General features: G+C 44.7%; 2 non-coding genes and 9 pseudogenes across 2 annotated transcripts; all 11 read left to right on the top strand.

Annotated features, from left to right (window-relative positions):
* Positions 1-32: 32 nt before the first annotated feature.
* Positions 33-147, top strand: LOC121226612 (uncharacterized; annotated as a pseudogene).
* A 1518-nt stretch (positions 148-1665) lies between these two features.
* On the top strand, positions 1666-1780 carry LOC121226609 (uncharacterized; annotated as a pseudogene).
* Positions 1781-2240: 460 nt separating this feature from the next.
* LOC121226606 (uncharacterized) lies at positions 2241-2357 on the top strand (annotated as a pseudogene).
* A 1747-nt stretch (positions 2358-4104) lies between these two features.
* On the top strand, positions 4105-4217 carry LOC121226611 (uncharacterized; annotated as a pseudogene).
* A 441-nt stretch (positions 4218-4658) lies between these two features.
* On the top strand, positions 4659-4771 carry LOC121226610 (uncharacterized; annotated as a pseudogene).
* A 4883-nt stretch (positions 4772-9654) lies between these two features.
* On the top strand, positions 9655-9768 carry LOC121226607 (uncharacterized; annotated as a pseudogene).
* A 3009-nt stretch (positions 9769-12777) lies between these two features.
* On the top strand, positions 12778-12888 carry LOC121226560 (uncharacterized; annotated as a pseudogene).
* A 1476-nt stretch (positions 12889-14364) lies between these two features.
* Positions 14365-14479, top strand: LOC121226604 (uncharacterized; annotated as a pseudogene).
* A 168-nt stretch (positions 14480-14647) lies between these two features.
* On the top strand, positions 14648-14764 carry LOC121226597 (5S ribosomal RNA). The gene has a single exon (XR_005924364.1). It is a non-coding gene; the product is annotated as a 5S ribosomal RNA (ribosomal RNA).
* Positions 14765-18596: 3832 nt separating this feature from the next.
* On the top strand, positions 18597-18714 carry LOC121226593 (5S ribosomal RNA). Its single transcript, XR_005924360.1, has one exon. It is a non-coding gene; the product is annotated as a 5S ribosomal RNA (ribosomal RNA).
* A 171-nt stretch (positions 18715-18885) lies between these two features.
* On the top strand, positions 18886-19000 carry LOC121226605 (uncharacterized; annotated as a pseudogene).
* The last annotated feature ends 31 nt before the right edge of the window (positions 19001-19031 follow it).

The following is a 19031-nucleotide window of genomic DNA, read 5'->3' as shown; positions in this document are numbered from 1 at the left end:
GCAGCCTTTATGAATAGATTGCGCAGAGTTGACGGTGCGATCATACCAGCACTATGCACCGGATCCCATCAGAACTCCGTGGTTAAGCCTGCTTGGGCGAGAGTAGTACTAGGTGGGTGACCTCTGGGAGTCCTCGTGTTGACCCCTCCATTTTTTTTTAAATGTTTTTTTAGTGCTTTTTCCACGTGGGTAACTCATTCTTATTGCGTTTTGAATAATAATTTGGAACGATATTTGGTCGAATTGCATTTAAATTCGAGGCGCAAGTGCGATAAGGGGCACCTTTATATGAATAGATGCGCAGAGTTGACGGGTGCGTCATCCAGCTAATGCCCGGATCCCATCAGAACTCCGCAGTTAAGCTGCTTGGGCGAGGTAGTACTAGGTGGGTGACCTCTTGGAGTCCTTCGTGTTGCACCCCTCCCTTTATTTCATTATGTTTTTTTAGTTGCGTTTTCTCCACGTGGTGTAATCATTCTTATTGCGTTTTGGAAATAAATATTGGACGATATTTGTCGAATTGCATTAAATTCGGGCCAAGTGCGATAAGGGCAGCTTTATATGATAGATTGCGCAAGAGTTGCGGGTGCGATCTACCAGCTAATGCACCGGATCCATCAGATCCGCAGTTAAGTGCTTGGGCGAGGTAGTACTAGGATGGGTGACCTCTGGAAGTCCTCGTGTTGCACCCCTCCCGTTATTTTTAATGTTTTTTTAGTTGCGTTTTCTCCACGTGGTGTATCATTCGTATTGCGTTTTGTGAAATAATAATTGGAACGATTAGGTCGCATTTGCATTTAATTCGAGGCGCAAGTGCATAAGGGGCAGCCTTTTTGAATAGATTGCGCAAGAGTTGACGGGTCATCATACCAGCACTAATACACCGGATCCCATCAGAACTCCGCTGTTAAGCTGCTTGGCGAGGAGTATACTGGGGGACCCTGGGAGTCCTCGTGTTGCACCCCTCCCTTTTATTTCATAATGTTTTTTTAGTTGCGTTTTCTCCACGTGGTGTAACTCATTCGTTATTGCGTTTCGAATAATAATTGGACCGATATTTGGTCGAATTGCATTAAATCGAGGCGCAAGTGCGTAAGGGGCAGCCTTTATAGATAGATGCGCAAGAGTTGACGGTGCGATCATACCAGCACTAATGCACCGGATCCATCAGAACTCCGCAGTTAGCGTGCTTGGCGGAGTAGTACTAGGATGGGGGCCTCTGGGAGTCCTCGTGTTGCACCCTCCCTTTTATTTATATATGTTTTTTTGTGCGTTTTCCACGTGGTGTACTCATTCGTTATTTGCGTTTTGTGAAATAATAATTGACGACTATTTGTCGAATTTGCATTAAATTCGAGGCGCAAGTGCGTAAGGGCAGCCTTATATATAGATTGCGAGAGTTGACGGGTGCGATCTACCAGCACATGCACGGATCCATCAGAACTCCGCAGTTAGCTGCTTGGGCGAAGTAGTACTAGGATGGGGACCTCCTGGGAAGTCTCGTTGCACCCTCCATTTTAAAAAGTTTTTTTTAGTTGCTTTTCTCACGTGGTGTAACTCATTCGTATTGCGTTTTGGAATAAATATTGGAAGTATTTGGTCGAATTTATTAATCGGGCAGGCGTAAGGGGCAGCCTTTATATGAATAGATTGCGCAGAGTTGACGGGTGCGATCATACCAGCACTAATGCACGGATCCCATCAGAATCGCAGTTAAGCGTGCTTGGGCGAGAGTAGTACTAGGATGGGTGACCTCCTGGGAAGTCTCGTTTGACCCCTCCATTTTTTTTAAAAAGTTTTTTTTAGTTGCGTTTTCTCCACGTGGTGTAACTCATTCGTTATTTGCTTTTGTGAAATAAATATTTGGAACGATATTTGGTCGAATTTGCATTTAAATTCGAGGCGCAGTGCGATAAGGGGCAGCCTTTATTGAATAGATTGCGCAAGAGTTGACGGGTGCGATCATACAGCACTAATGCACGGATCCATCAGAACTCCGCAGTTAAGCCTGCTTGGGCGAGAGTAGTACTAGGATGGGTGACTCTGGGAATCTCGTGTTGACCCCTCCCTTTTATTTCTATAATGTTTTTTTAGTTGCTTTTCTCCACGTGGTGTACTCATTCGTATTTGCGTTTGTGAAATAAATAATTGGAACGATATTTGGTCGAATTTGCATTTAAATTCGAGGCGCAAGTGCGATAAGGGGCAGCCTTTATATGAATAGATTGCGCAAGAGTGACGGGTGCGATCATACCAGCACTAATGCACCGGATCCCATCAGAACTCCGCAGTTAAGCGTGCTTGGGCGAGAGTATATAGGATGGGTGACCTCCTGGGAGTCCTCGGTGTTGACCTCCCATTTTATTTCATATAATGTTTTTTTTAGTTGCGTTTTCTCCACGTGGTGTACTCATTCGTTATTTGCGTTTTGCGAATAAATAATTTGGAACGATATTTGGTCGAATTTGCATTAAATTCGAGGGCAGTGCGATAAGGGGCCTTTTTGATATTGCCAGGTTACGGTGCGACATCAGCATAATGCCGGTCCCATAGATCCGCGTTAGCGTGGCGAGATATAGGGTGCTCTGGAATCCTCGTGTTCCCCTTTTATTAATATTTTTTTAGTTGGTTTTCCACGTGGTGTACTCATTCGTTATTTGCTTTTGGAATAAATTTGGAACGATATTTGGTCGATTTGTATTAAATCGAGGCGGCAGTGCGATAAGGGCGCTTTATATGAATAGATTGCGCAAGAGTTGACGGGTGCGATCATACAGATAATGCACGGATCCATCAGAACTCCAGTTAGCGGCTTGGGCGGAGTAGTACTAGGAGGGTGACTCGTGGAAGTCCTCGTGTTGGACCCCTCCCTTTTATTCATATAATGTTTTTTTAGTTCGGTTCTCCACGTGGTGTAATCATTCGTTATTTGCGTTTGTGAATAATAATTTGGAACGATTTTGGTGAATTTGCATTTAATTCGAGGCAGTGGATAAGGGCAGCCTTTATATGATAGATTGGCAAGGTTGACGGGTCGATCATACAGCACTAATGCGGATCCATCGAACTCCGCAGTTAGCGTGCTTGGGAGAGTAGTACTAGGTGGGTGACTCATGGGAGTCCTCGGTGCACCCCTCCTTTTATTTCATATATGTTTTTTTAGTTGCGTTTTCTCCACTGGTGTACTCATTCGTTATTTGGTTTGTGAAATAAAATTTGAACGATATTTGGTCGAATGCATTAAATCGAGGGCAAGTGCGATAAGGGGCGCCTTTAATGAATAGATGCGCAAGAGTGAGGGTCGATCATACCAGCACAATCACGGATCCCATCAGAACTCCGAGTTAGCCTGTTGGCGGAGTAGTACTAGGGGGTGCTCTGGGAAGTCCTGTGTTGCAACCCTCCATTTTTTTATCAAAGTTTTTTTGTTGCTTTTTCTCACGTGTGTAACTCATTCGTATTTGCGTTTTGTGAAATAATAATTTGGAACGATATTTGGTCGAATTTCATTTAAATCGAGGCCAAGTGCGAAATGGGCGCCTTTTATAATAGATTGCGCAAGTTACGGGTGCGTCTACCACTAAGCACCGGATCATCAAATCCGAGTTAAGGTGTTGGGCAGTTACTAGGATGGTGCCTCCTGGGAGTTCTCGTGTTCACCCTCCCGTTATTTCATATAATTTTTTTTGTTGCGTTTTCTCACGTGGTGTACTCATTCGTTATTTGCGTTTTGTGAATAATATTGGAACGATATTTGGTCGAATTTGCATTAAATTCGAGGCGCAGTGCGATAAGGGGCAGCCTTTATATGAATAGATTGGAAGAGTTGACGGGTGCGATCATACAGCACTATGACCGATCCATCAGAATCCGCAGTTAGCGTGCTTGGGCGAGAGTAGTACTAGGATGGGTGACCTCTGGGAGTCCTGTGTTTGCCCCTCCCTTTTATTTCATTAATGTTTTTTGTTGCTTTTCTCACGTGGTGTAATCATTCGTTTTTGCGTTTTGTGAATAATATTTGGAACGATATTTGGTCGATTTGCATTTAAATTCGAGGGCAAGTGCGTAAGGGGCAGCCTTTATGAATAGATTGCGCAGAGTGACGGGTGCGATATACCGCACTAATGCACCGGATCCCATCAGAACTCCGCAGTTAGCGTGCTTGGGCGGAGTAGTACTGGATGGGTGACCTCCTGGGAAGTCCCGTGTTGCACCCTCCATTTTTTCATATAATGTTTTTTTCGTTGCGTTTTCTCCACGGGTGTACTCATTCGTTATTTGCGTTTGTGAAATAATAATTGGAACGATATTTGGTCGAATTTGCATTTAAATTCGAGGCGCAGTGCGATAAGGGCAGCTTATATGAATAGATTGCGCAAGAGTGGGGTGCGATATCCAGCATAATGCACCGGGATCCATCAGAACTCCGCGTTAAGCGTGCTTGGGCGAGAGTTACTAGATGGGTGACTCTGGGAAGTCTCGTGTTACCCTCCCTTTTATTTATATAATGTTTTTTTTAGTTGCTTTTCTCACGTGGTGTAACTCATTCGTTATTGCGTTTGTAAATATAATTGGACGATATTTGGTCGAATTTGCATTTAAATTCGAGGCGCAGTGCGATAAGGGGCAGCTTTATATGATAGATGCGCAGAGTTGACGGGTGCGATCATACCGCACTAATGCACCGATCCATCAGAACTCGCAGTTAAGCGTGCTTGGGCGAGGTAGTACTAGGTGGGTGACCTCCTGGGAAGTCCTCGTGTTGCACCCTCCATTTTTTTCATTATGTTTTTTTTAGTTGCGTTTTCTCCACGTGGTGTAACTCATTCGTTATTTGCGTTTTGTGAATAATAATTGGACGATATTTGGTCGATTTGCATTAAATTCGAGGCGCAAGTGCGATAGGGCAGCCTTTATATGATAGATTGCGCAGAGTTGACGGGTGCGTATCCAGCACTAAGACCGGATCCATAGAACTCGCAGTTAGCGCTTGGGCGGAGTGTACTAGGATGGGTGACCTCCTGGAGTCTCGTGTTGACCCCTCCCTTTTATTTCATATAATGTTTTTTTAGTTGCGTTTTTCCAGTGGTGTAACTCATTCGTTATTTGCGTTTGTGAATAAATATTTGGACGATATTTGGTCGAATTTGATTAAATTCGAGCGCAGTGCGTAAGGGGCAGCCTTTATTGATAGATTGCGCAGAGTTGACGGGTGCGATCATACCAGCCTAATGACCGATCCATCAGAACTCGCAGTTAGCGTGCTTGGGCGAGGTAGTACTAGGATGGGTGACTCGTGGGAGTCTCGTGTTGCACCCTCCCTTTTTTTTAAATGTTTTTTTAGTTGCGTTTTCTCCACGTGGTGTACTCATTCTTATTTGCGTTTTGTGATAATATTTGGACGATATTTGGTCGATTTGCATTTAATTCGAGCGCAGTGCGTAAGGGGCCTTTATATGAATAGATTGCGCAGAGTGAGGGTCGTCATCAGCACTAATGACGGATCCTCAGACTCCGCGTTAGCTGCTTGGGCGAGAGTGTCTTAGGATGGGTGACTCCTGGAATCTGTGTGACCCTCCTTTTTTTCTATAATGTTTTTTTAGTTGCTTTTTCACGTGGTGTACTCATTCGTTATTTGCGTTTTGTGAATAAATATTTGGAACGATATTTGGTCGAATTTGCATTTAATTCGAGGCGCGTGCGATAGGGGAGCCTTTTATGATAGATTGCGCAAGGACGGGTGCGATCTCCAGCACTAATGCACCGGATCCATCAGAATCCGCAGTTAGCGTGCTTGGGCGGGTAGTACTAGGATGGGTGACCTCTGGGAGTCTCGTGTTGCACCCCTCCTTTTATTATATATGTTTTTTTAGTTGCGTTTTCTCCACGTGGTGTAACTATTCGTTATTTGCGTTTGTGAAATAATATTTGGACGATATTTGGTCGAATTTGCATTTAATTCGAGGCGCAAGTGCGATAAGGGCAGCCTTTTTGAATAGATTGCGCAAGAGTACGGGTGCGATCATACCAGCACTAATGCACGGATCCATCAGATCCGCAGTTAAGTGCTTGGGCGAGGTGTACTAGGTGGGTGACTCGTGGAGTCTCGTGTTGCCCTCCCTTTTTTCATATAATGTTTTTTTAGTTGCTTTTTCCACGTGGTGTACTATTGTTATTTGGTTTTGTGAAATAATTTGGAACGATATTTGGTCGATTTGCATTTAATTCGAGGCGCAGTGCGATAGGGGCAGCCTTTATGATAGATTGCGCAAGAGTTGACGGGTGCGATCTACCAGCACTAATGCACCGGTCCATCAGAACTCGCAGTAAGCGTGCTTGGGCGGAGTGTACTAGGATGGGTGACCTCCTGGGAAGTCCTCGTGTTGCCCCTCCCTTTTATTTCATATATGTTTTTTTAGTTGCGTTTTCTCCAGTGGTGTACTCATTCGTTATTTGCGTTTTGTGAAATAATAATTTGGAACGATATTTGGTCGAATTTGCATTTAATTCGAGGCGCAAGTGGTAAGGGCAGCTTTATGATAGATTGCGCAGAGTTGCGGTCGTCATCCACACTAATGCACGGTCCCTCGATCGCGTTAGGTGCTTGGCGGGTGTACTGGATGGTGACCTCGGGAGTCCTCGTGTTGCCCCTCCTTTTTTTATATGTTTTTTGTTGCGTTTCTCCAGTGGTGTATATTCTTATTTGCGTTTTGTGAAATAATTTGGAACGATATTTGGTCGATTGGCATTTAATTGAGGCGCAAGTCGATAGGGCACCTTTATGATAGATTGCGCAAGAGTTGACGGGTGCGTCTACCAGCATATGCACCGGATCCTCAGAACTCCGCAGTTAGCTGCTTGGGCGGAGTAGTACTGGATGGGTGACCTCCTGGAAGTCTCGTGTTGACCCTCCCATTTTTTCATTAATGTTTTTTTAGTTGCGTTTTCTCCAGTGGTGTACTCATTCGTTATTTGCGTTTTGAATAATTTGGACGTATTTGGTCGATTGATTTATTCGAGGCGCAGTGCGATAAGGGCAGCTTTTTGAATAGATTGCGCAGGTTGACGGGTGCGATCTACCAGCACTATGCCCGGTCCATCGAACTCCGCAGTTAGCCTGCTTGGGCGGGTGTACTAGGTGGGTGACTCCTGGAAGTCTCGTGTTGACCCTCCTTTTTTTCTATAATGTTTTTTTGTTGCGTTTTCTCCACGTGGTGTACTCATTCGTTATTTGCGTTTTGTGAATAATAATTGGACGATTTTGGTCGATTTGCATTTAATTCGAGGCGCAGTGCGTAGGGCGCTTTATTGATAGATGCGCAAGAGTTGACGGGTGCGATCATACCGCACTATGCACCGGATCCCATCGAATCGCAGTAGCGTGTTGGCGAGAGTAGTACTAGATGGGTGACTCCTGGAGTCCTCGTGTTGACCTCCTTTTTTTCATATAATGTTTTTTTGTTGCTTTTCTCACGTGGTTGTAACTCATTCTTATTTGGTTTTGTGAAATATAATTTGGACGTATTTGGTCGATTTGATTTAAATTCGGGCGCAGTGCGATAAGGGGCAGCTTTATATGAGATTGCGAGAGTTGACGGGTCGATATACGCACTGCACGGATCCTCGACTCGCAGTTAAGCTGCTTGGGCGAGAGTAGTATAGTGGGTGACCTCGTGGGATCCTCGTGTTGCACCCTCCCTTTTTTTATTAATGTTTTTTAGTGCGTTTCTCCCGGTGTAACTCTTCGTTATTTGCGTTTTGTGAATAATAATTTGGACGATATTGGTCGATTTGCATTAATTCGAGGCGCAAGTGCGTAGGAGCCTTATATGATAGATTGCGCAAGAGTTGACGGGTGCTCATACCAGCACTATGACCGGTCCCATCAGAACTCGCAGTTAAGCGTGCTTGGCGAGGTAGTACTAGGATGGGTGACCTCTGGGAAGTCCTCGGTTGCCCCTCCCTTTTATTTATTAATGTTTTTTTTAGTTGCGTTTTCCACGTGGTGTAACTCTCGTTATTTGCGTTTTGTGAATAATAATTTGGACGTATTTGGTCGATTTGCATTATTCGAGGCGCAAGTGCGATAAGGCAGCCTTTATGATGATTGCGCAGGTGACGGGTGCGATCATACAGCCTAATGCACGGATCCTCAGACTCCCAGTTAGGTGTTGGGCGAGGTGTCTGGATGGTGACCTCTGGGATCCTTGTTGCACCCTCTTTTTTTTTTATATGTTTTTTTGTTGCGTTTCTCAGTGGTGTACTCTTCGTTATTTGCGTTTTGTGAAAAATATTTGGAACGTATTTGGTCTTTGATTAATTCGAGGCGCAAGTGCGATAGGGGCAGCCTTTTTGAATGATTGCGCAGTTGCGGGTGCATTACCGCACTAATGCACGGATCATCAGAACTCCAGTTAGCTGCTTGGGCGGGTAGTACTAGGATGGGTGACCTCTGGGAGATCTCGTGTTGCACCCTCCATTTTTTCATATATGTTTTTTTAGTTGCGTTTCTCCACGTGGTGTAATCATGTATTTGCGTTTGTATAATATTTGGACGTATTTGGTGTTTGTTTAATTCGAGGGCAGTCGTAGGGCAGCTTTATTGATGATTGCGCAGGTTGCGGTGCGATTACCAGCACTATGCGGATCCATCAGAATCCGGTAGCTTTGGCGAGGTAGTACAGAGGTGACTTGGAAGTCCTGTGTTGCACCCTCCTTTTTTTTATTTTTTTTAGTTCGTTTTCCACGTGGTGTATCTTCGTTTTTGCTTTTGTGAATAATTTGGACGATTTGTCATTGCATTTAATTCGAGGGCAGTGCGTAGGGCGCTTTATTGAATAGATTGCGCAAGTGAGGTGGTCTACCTATGACCGATCCATCGACTCCGCAGTTAGGCTGGCGGGTGTATGGATGGGTGACTCCTGGAAGTCCTGTGTTGCACCCTCCGTTTTATTTCATTATGTTTTTTTTAGTTGCGTTTTCTCACGTGGTGTAACTCATTCGTTATTTGCGTTTGTGAATAATAATTTGGACGATATTTGGTCGATTTGATTTAATTCGAGGCGCAGTGCGATAAGGGGCCTTTATGATAGATTGCGCAAGAGTGGGGTGCGATCATACCAGCACTATGCCGGATCCATCAGACTCGCAGTTAGCGTGCTTGGGCGGAGTAGTACTGGTGGGTGACCTCCTGGAAGTCCTCGTGTTGCACCCTCCATTTTATTTCATAATGTTTTTTTAGTTGCGTTTTCTCCACGTGGTGTATCATTCGTTATTTGCGTTTTGTGAAATAAATATTTGGACGATATTTGGTCGAATTTGTTTAATTCGAGGCGCAAGTGCGATAAGGGCAGCCTTTATATGAATGATTGCGCAAGAGTTACGGTCGTATACCAGCACTATGCACGGATCCCATCGAACTCCGCAGTAGGTGCTGGGCGAGAGTAGTACTAGATGGGTGACCTCTGGGAAGTCCTCGTGTTGCACCCTCCCTTTTATTTCTATATGTTTTTTTGTTGCGTTTTTCCACGTGGTGTACTCATTCGTTATTTGCGTTTTGTGAATAATATTTGGACGATATTTGTCGATTTGCATTTAAATTCGAGGCGCAAGTGCGATAGGGCAGCCTTTTATGAATAGATGCGCAGAGTTGACGGGTGCGATCTACCAGCACTATGACCGGATCCCATCAGAACTCCGCAGTTAGCGTGCTTGGGCGAGAGTGTACTAGGATGGGTGACCTCCTGGGAAGTCCTCGTGTTGCACCCTCCATTTTTTTCATATAATGTTTTTTTAGTTGCGTTTTCTCCCGTGGTGTAACTCATTCGTTATTTGCGTTTTGTGAAATAAATTTGGAACGATATTGGTCGATTTGATTTAAATTCGAGGCGCAAGTGCGATAAGGGGCGCCTTTTTGAATGATTGCGAGTTGACGGGTGCGATCTCAGCCTATGCACCGGATCCTCAAACTCCGTTAGGGTTGGGCGGAGTGTCTAGGTGGGTGACTTGGGAGTCCTCGTGTTGCCCCTCTTTTTTTATTGTTTTTTTGTTGGTTTTCTCACGTGGTGTACTCTTCGTTTTTGCGTTTGTGAATAATTTGACGATATTTGTCGATTTGATTTAATTCGAGGGAGTGCGATAGGGGCCTTTATTGAAGTTGCGCAGGTTGAGGGTGCGATTACCCTATGACGGATCCGATCCGTAGTGTGGCGGAGTGTCTGGTGGGTGACTCTGGGAAGTCCTGTTGCACCTCCCGTTTTTTCTTATGTTTTTTTGTTGTTTTTCACGTTGGTTACTCATTGTTTTTGCGTTTTGTGAATAATTTGGACGATATTTGGTCGATTTGCATTAATTCAGGCGCAAGTCGTAGGGCGCCTTATATGATAGTTGCGCAGAGTTGCGGTGCGATATACCAGCACTATGCACGATCCATCGACTCGCAGTTAGGTGCTTGGCGAGAGTGTACTAGGATGGGTGACCTCCTGGGAGTCCTCGTGTTGCACCCTCCTTTTATTTCATATATGTTTTTTTAGTTGCGTTTTTCCTGGTGTAACTCATTCGTTATTTGCGTTTTGTGAATATAATTTGGACGATATTTGGTCGATTTGCATTAATTCGAGGCGCAGTGCGTAAGGGCGCCTTTATGATAGATTGCGCAAGGTTGACGGGTGCGATCTCCAGCTAATGCACGGATCCTCGACTCCAGTAGCGTGCTTGGGCGGAGTGTATAGGATGGGACCTTGGAGTCTCGTGTTGACCTCCGTTTTATTCTTATGTTTTTTTGTTCGTTTTCTCCACGTGTGTACTCATTCGTTATTTGCGTTTTGTGATATATTTGGAATTTTTCGATTTGATTATTCGAGGCGCAGTGCGATAGGGCGCCTTTTATTGATAGATTGCGCAGAGTTGCGGTGCGATATCCGCACTAATGCACGGATCCCATCAGAACTCGCAGTTAGCGTGCTTGGGCGGAGTAGTTAGGATGGGTGACTCCTGGGAAGTCCTGTGTTGCACCCCTCCTTTTTTATTATGTTTTTTTAGTTCGTTTTCTCCCGTGGTGTATCATTCGTTATTTGCGTTTTGTGAAATAAATTTGGAACGATTTGGTGAATTTGCATTTAATTCGGGCGCAAGTGCGATAGGGCAGCCTTTATATGATAGATGCGCAGAGTTGCGGGTGCGTCTACAGCACTAATGCACGGATCCATCGACTCGCAGTTAGCGTGCTTGGGCGAGTAGTATAGGATGGGTGACTCTGGGAAGTTCGTGTTGCACCCTCCTTTTTTTATATATGTTTTTTTAGTTGCGTTTTCTCCGTGGTGTATCATTCGTTATTTGCGTTTGTGAATAAATATTTGGAACGATATTTGGTCGATTTGTATTAAATTCGAGGCGCAGTGCGATAGGGGCGCTTTTATGATAGATTGCGCAGAGTTGCGGGTGCGATCATACCAGCACTATGCACCGGATCCATCAGACTCGCGTTAGCGTGCTTGGGCGAGGTAGTACTAGGATGGGTGACTCTGGAAGTCCTCGTGTTGCACCCTCCCTTTTTTTTATATGTTTTTTTGTTGCGTTTTCTCACGTGGTGTAACTATTCGTTATTTGCGTTTTGTGAATAATATTTGGAACGATATTTGGTCGAATTTGCATTTAATTCGAGGCGCAGTGCGTAAGGGGCGCTTTATTGATAGATTGCGCAGAGTTGACGGTGCGATCATACGCACTATGCACCGGTCCATCAGAATCCGCAGTTAGCGTGCTTGGGCGAGGTAGTACTAGGTGGGTGACCTCTGGGAGTCTCGTGTTGCACCCTCCTTTTTTATATATGTTTTTTTAGTTGCGTTTTCTCCGTGGTGTACTCATTCGTTATTTGCGTTTTGTGATAATATTTGGAACGATATTTGGTCGATTTGATTAATTCGGGCGCAGTGCGATAGGGCAGCCTTTATATGATAGATTGCGCAGTTGACGGGTGCGATCATCCAGCACTAATGCACGGATCCATCAGAACTCCGCAGTTAGCGTGCTTGGGCGGGTAGTACTAGGATGGGTGTCCTGGGAGTCTCGTGTTGCACCCTCCTTTTATTTCATATAATGTTTTTTTGTTGTTTTTCCAGTGGTGTACTCATTCGTTATTTGCGTTTTGTGAATAATATTTGGACGATATTTGGTCGATTTGATTTAATTCGGGCGCAGTGCGATAAGGGGCCTTTATATGATGATTGCGCAGTTGACGGGTGCGTCATACCGCACTATGCCCGGATCCATCAACTCGCGTTAGCGTGCTTGGGCGGAGTGTACTGGATGGTGACTCTGGGAAGTCCTCGTGTTGCACCCCTTTTTTTCATATATGTTTTTTTGTTGCGTTTTTCCGTGGTGTAACTCATTCGTTATTTGCGTTTGTGAATAATATTTGGAACGATTTGGTCGATTTGCATTTAATTCGAGGCGCAAGTGCGTAGAAGGGGCAGCCTTTATATGATAGATTGCGCAGAGTTGCGGGTGCGATATACCAGCACTAATGCACGGATCCATCAGACTCCGCAGTTAGCGTGCTTGGGCGAGAGTGTACTAGGATGGGTGCCTCTGGGAGTCTCGTGTTGCACCCCTCCGTTTTTTTATAAATGTTTTTTTAGTTGCGTTTTTCACGTGGTGTAACTATTCGTTATTTGCGTTTTGTGAATAATATTTGGACGATATTTGGTCGATTTGCATTTAATTCGAGGCGCAAGTGCGATAGGGGCAGCCTTTATTGATAGATTGCGCAGAGTTGACGGGTGCGATCATACCAGCACTAATGCACCGGATCCATCGAACTCCGCGTTAGCGTGCTTGGCGGAGTAGTACTAGGATGGGTGACCTCCTGGGAGTCTCGTGTTGCACCCTCCCATTTTTTCATATATGTTTTTTTAGTTGCGTTTTCTCCAGTGGTGTAACTCATTCGTTATTTGCGTTTTGTGAATAATATTTGGACGATATTTGGTCGAATTTGATTTAAATTCGGGCGCAAGTGCGATAAGGGCAGCCTTTATATGATAGATTGCGAGAGTTGACGGGTGCGATCATACCAGCACTAATGCACGGATCCATCAGACTCGCAGTTAGCTGTTGGGCGGAGTATATAGGTGGTGACTCTGGGAGTCTCGTGTTGCACCCTCCGTTTTTTTCATATATGTTTTTTTGTTGGTTTTCTCCACGTGGTGTACTCATTCGTTATTTGGTTTTGTGAAATAATATTGGACGATATTTGGTCGAATTTGCATTTAATTCGAGGCGCAGTGCGATAGGGGCGCCTTTATATGATATTGCGCAAGTTGACGGGTGCGTCATCCGCACTATGCACCGGATCCATCAGATCCGCTTAGCGTGTTGGGGGAGTAGTTGGATGGGTGACCTCTGGGAATCCTCGTGTTGCACCCTCCGTTTTTTTCTATAATGTTTTTTTTAGTTGCGTTTTCTCCACGTGGTGTAACTCATTCGTTATTTGCGTTTTTGTGATAATATTTGGACGATATTTGGTCGATTTGTATTTAATTCGAGGCGCAGTGCGATAGGGGCAGCCTTTATATGATAGATTGCGCAGAGTTGACGGGTGCGTCATTCCAGCACTATGACCGGATCCATCAGAACTCCGCAGTTAGGTGCTTGGGGGTGTACTAGGATGGGTGACCTCTGGGAGTCCTCGTGTTGCACCCTCCTTTTATTTCATTAATGTTTTTTTTAGTTGCGTTTTCTCCACGTGGTGTAACTCATTCGTTATTTGCGTTTTGTGAATAAATATTTGGAACGATTTGGTCGAATTTGCATTTAATTCGAGGCGCAGTGCGATAGGGGCAGCCTTTATATGATAGATTGCGCAGAGTTGACGGGTGCGATATACCGCCTTGCCGGATCTCGACTCGCAGTTAGCTGTTGGGGGGTATAGGATGGGTGACTCTGGAGTCTCGTGTTGCACCCTCTTTTTTTAATTTTTTTTTGTGTTTTCTCAGTGGTGTAATTTCTTATTTGTTTTTGAATAATATTTGACGATATTTGGTCGATTTGATTAATTCGGCGCAGTGCGATAAGGCAGCCTTTATATGATAGATTGCGCAGAGTTACGGGTGCGTATACAGCACTATGCACGGTCCCATGAATCCGCAGTTAAGCGTGCTTGGCGGGTAGTCTAGGATGGTGACCTCTGGGAGTCCTCGTGTTGCCCCTCCTTTTATTTATATGTTTTTTTGTTGCGTTTTCCCGTGGTGTACTCATTCGTTATTTGTTTTGTGAATATATTTGGACGATATTTGGTCGAATTTGTATTTAAATTCGAGGCGCAGTGCGATAAGGGCAGCTTTATATGATAGATTGCGCAGAGTTGACGGGTGCGATATACCAGCACTAATGACCGGATCCCATCAGAACTCCGCAGTTAAGCGTGCTTGGGCGAGAGTAGTACTAGGATGGGTGACCTCTGGGAGTCCTCGTGTTGCACCCCTCCGTTTTATTTCATATAATGTTTTTTTAGTTGCGTTTTTCCGTGGTGTAACTCTTCGTTATTTGGTTTTGTGAAATAATAATTTGGAACGATATTTGGTCGATTTGCATTTAATTCGAGGCGCAGTGCGTAAGGGGCAGCCTTTATATGATAGATTGGCAGGTTGACGGGTGCGATCATACCAGCACTATGCACCGGATCCCATCAGAACTCCGCAGTTAAGCGTGCTTGGGCGGAGTAGTACTAGGATGGGTGACCTCCTGGGAAGTCCTCGTGTTGCACCCCTCCATTTTATTTAATAATGTTTTTTTTAGTTGCGTTTTCTCCACGTGGTGTAATCATTCGTTATTTGCGTTTTGTGAAATAATATTTGGAACGATATTTGGTCGAATTTGATTTAAATTCGAGGCGCAAGTGCGATAAGGGCAGCTTTATATGATAGATTGCGCAGAGTTGCGGGTGCGATTACCGCATATGCCGGATCCCATCAGAATCCGCGTTAGCTGCTTGGGCGAGAGTAGTCTAGATGGGTGACCTCGTGGGAAGTCCTCGTGTTGCACCCTCCCTTTTTTTATTATGTTTTTTTAGTTGCGTTTTCTCACGTGGTGTAACTCATTCGTTATTTGCGTTTTGTGAATAATAATTTGGACGATATTTGGTCGAATTTGCATTTAAATTCGAGGCGCAAGTGCGATAGGGGCAGCTTTTATGATAGATTGCGCAGAGTGCGGGTGCGATCATACCGCACTAATGCACGGATCCATCGACTCGCAGTTAAGGTGCTTGGGCGAGGTGTCTAGGATGGGTGACTCTGGAGTCCTCGTGTTGCCCTCCTTTTTTTTCTATATGTTTTTTTAGTTGCGTTTTTCCCGTGGTGTATCTTCGTTATTGGTTTTGTGAATAATATTTGACGTATTTGTCGATTTGCATTTAATTCGAGGCAAGTGCGATAGGGGCGCTTTATTGATAGATTGCGCAGGTTGACGGGTGCGATCTACAGCACTAATGCACCGGTCCATCAGAATCGCAGTTAGGTGTTGGCGGGTGTACTAGGTGGGTGACTCGTGGAGTCTCGTGTGCCCTCCGTTTTTTTTATATGTTTTTTTGTTCGTTTTCTCCATGGTGTCTATTCTTATTTGCGTTTTGTGAATAATAATTTGGACGATATTTGGTCGAATTTGCATTAATCGAGGCAAGTGCGATAGGGCAGCCTTTATATGATGATTGCGCAAGAGTTGACGGGTGCGATATACCGGCCTATGCACCGGATCCCATCGAACTCCGCAGTTAGCGTGCTTGGGCGAGAGGTATAGGATGGGTGACTCCTGGGAAGTCTGTGTTGCACCCTCCTTTTTTTCATAATGTTTTTTAGTGCGTTTTTCCAGTGGTGTACTCTTCGTTATTTGCGTTTTGTGAATAAATTTGGACGTATTTGGTCGATTTGTATTTAATTCGAGGCGCAGTGCGATAAGGGCAGCCTTTATTGATAGATTGCGCAAGAGTTGACGGTGCGTCTACCGCACTATGCACGGATCCTCGACTCCGCGTTAAGCGTGCTTGGGCGAGGTAGTACTAGGATGGGTGACCTCTGGGAGTCCTGTGTTGCACCCTCATTTTATTTCATTAATGTTTTTTTTAGTTGCGTTTTCTCCGTGGTGTACTCATTCGTTATTTGCGTTTTGTGAATAATATTTGGACGATATTTGGTCGATTTGCATTTAAATTCGAGGCGCAGTGCGATAAGGCGCCTTTATGAATAGATTGCGCAGAGTTGACGGGTGCGATCTACCGCTAATGCACCGGTCATCGAACTCGCAGTTAGCTGCTTGGCGAGAGTAGTCTAGGTGGGTGCTCTGGAGTCTCGTGTTGACCTCCCTTTTTTTCATTATGTTTTTTTAGTTGTTTTCTCCGTGTGTACTCATTCGTTATTTGCGTTTTGTGATAATTTTGGAGTATTTGGTCGATTTGCATTTAATTCGGGCGCAGTGCGTAGGGCAGCCTTTATATGTAGATTGGCAGAGTTGACGGTGCGATCATACCGCACTAATGCACGGATCCATCGATCCGCGTTGGTGCTTGGCGGGTGTACTAGGTGGTGACCTCTGGAAGTCCTGTGTTGCACCCTCCTTTTATTCATATATGTTTTTTTTAGTTGCTTTTCTCCCGTGGTGTACTCATTCGTTATTTGCGTTTTGTGAATAATATTTGGACGATATTTGGTCGATTTGTATTAATTCGGGCCAGTGCGATAGGGCGCTTTATATGAATTGCGCAGAGTGCAGGGTGCGTCTACACTATGCGGATCCATCGAACTCCGCAGTTAGCGTGCTTGGGCGGGTAGTCTAGGATGGGTGACCTCTGGGAGTCTCGTGTTGCACCTCCTTTTTTTCATAATGTTTTTTTTAGTTGCGTTTTCTCACGTGGTGTACTCATTCGTTATTTGCGTTTTGTGAAAATAATTTGGACGTATTTGGTCGATTTGCATTTAATTCGAGGCGCAGTGCGTAAGGGCAGCCTTTATTGATGATTGCGCAGAGTTGCGGGTGCGATCTCAGCACTATGCACCGGATCCCATCGACTCCGCAGTTAGCGTGCTTGGGCGAGGTAGTACTAGGTGGGTGACCTCCTGGGAAGTCTCGTGTTGCACCCCTCTTTTTTTTCTATATGTTTTTTTAGTTGCGTTTTCTCCACGTGTGTAATCATTCGTTATTTGCGTTTTGTGAAATAATATTTGGACGTATTTGGTCGAATTTGCATTTAATTCGAGGCGCAGTGCGTAAGGGGCGCCTTTATATGATAGATTGCGCAGAGTTGCGGGTGCGATCATACCAGCTATGCCGGATCCATCAGAACTCCGCGTTAGCGTGCTTGGGAGAGTAGTACTAGGATGGGTGACCTCCTGGAGTCCTCGTGTTGCCCCTCCTTTTATTTCATTATGTTTTTTTGTTGCGTTTTCTCGTGGTGTAACTCATTCGTTATTTGCGTTTTGTATATTTTGGAATATTTGGTCGATTTGCATTTTATTCGAGGCAGGCGATAAGGCGCTTTTTGATAATTGCAGGTTGAGGGTCGTCTACGCCTATGCCGGATCTCAGAATCGAGTTAGCTTTGGGCGAGTGTTAGGATGGGTACTCTGGATCTGTGTTCACTCATTTTTTTTTTTTTTTGTTGCTTTTTCGTGTTATTTCTTTTTGGTTTTGATAATATTTGGCGATTTTGGTCGATTTATTAATTCGAGGAGCAGTGCGTAAGGGCAGCCTTTATTGATAGATTGCGCAAGGTTGACGGGTGCGATCATACCAGCACTAAGCACGGATCCTCAGACTCCGCAGTTTAAGCTGCTTGGGCGAGATAGTACTAGGTGGTGACTCTGGAGTCCTCGTGTTGCACCCCTCCATTTTTTTTAAATTTTTTTTAGTTGATTTTCTCACGTGGTGTACTATTCGTTATTTGCGTTTTGTGATATTTTGGATTTTGGTGATTTGCATTTAAATTCGAGGCGCAGTGGATAGGGGAGCCTTTATATGATGATTGGCAAGGTTGACGGGTGCGATCATCCGACTATGACCGGATCATAGATCGCGTTAGCTGCTTGGGGAGTAGTACTAGTGGGTACCTCGTGAGTCCTCGTGTTGCACCCTCCCTTTTATTTTATAATGTTTTTTTAGTGCGTTTTCCGTGGTGTACTATTCGTTATTTGCGTTTTGTGAAATAATATTTGGAACGATATTTGGTCGAATTTGCATTTAATTCGAGGGCAAGTGCGATAGGGCAGCCTTTTATGATAGATTGCGCAAGAGTGACGGGTCGATCCAGCCTAATGCACCGGTCCATCAGACTCCGCGTTAAGCGTGCTTGGCGAGGTAGTACTAGGTGGGTGACCTCTGGGAGTCTCGTGTTGCACCTCCCTTTTTTTCATATAATGTTTTTTTAGTTGCGTTTTCTCCAGTGGTGTACTCTTCGTATTTGCGTTTTGTGAATATAATTTGTTAACGATTTGGTCGAATTTGCTTTATTCGGGGCAAGATGCCATAAAGGCGCAGGTTTATGATTTTAAATCGAGGCGCAAGTGCGATAAGGGGCAGCCTTTATATGAATAGATTGCGCAAGAGTTGACGGGTGCGATCATACCAGCACTAATGCACCGGATCCCATCAGAACTCCGCAGTTAAGCTGCTTGGGCGAGAGTAGTACTAGGATGGGTGACCTCCTGGGAAGTCCTCGTGTTGCACCCTCCATTTTTTATATAATGTTTTTTAGTTGTTTTCTCCGTGGTGTAACTCATTCGTTATTTGCGTTTGTGAAATAAATAATTTGGAACGATATTTGGTCGAATTTGTATTTAAATTCGAGGCGCAAGTGCGATAAGAGGCAGCCTTTATATGAATAGATTGCGCAAGAGTTGACGGTGCGATCATACCAGCACTAATGCACCGGATCCCATCAGAACTCCGCAGTTAAGCGTGCTTGGGCAGTAGTACTAGGATGGGTGACCTCTGGGAAGTCCTCTGTTTGCACCCCTCCCATTTTTTTTCATAAATGTTTTTTTTAG

The sequence above is a fragment of the Gossypium hirsutum genome, unplaced genomic scaffold, assembly GCF_007990345.1.
Source record: "Gossypium hirsutum isolate 1008001.06 unplaced genomic scaffold, Gossypium_hirsutum_v2.1 scaffold_310, whole genome shotgun sequence".
In the NCBI taxonomy this organism is placed as follows: Eukaryota; Viridiplantae; Streptophyta; class Magnoliopsida; order Malvales; family Malvaceae; genus Gossypium; species Gossypium hirsutum.
This window is presented reverse-complemented; position numbering and strand designations above follow the sequence as displayed.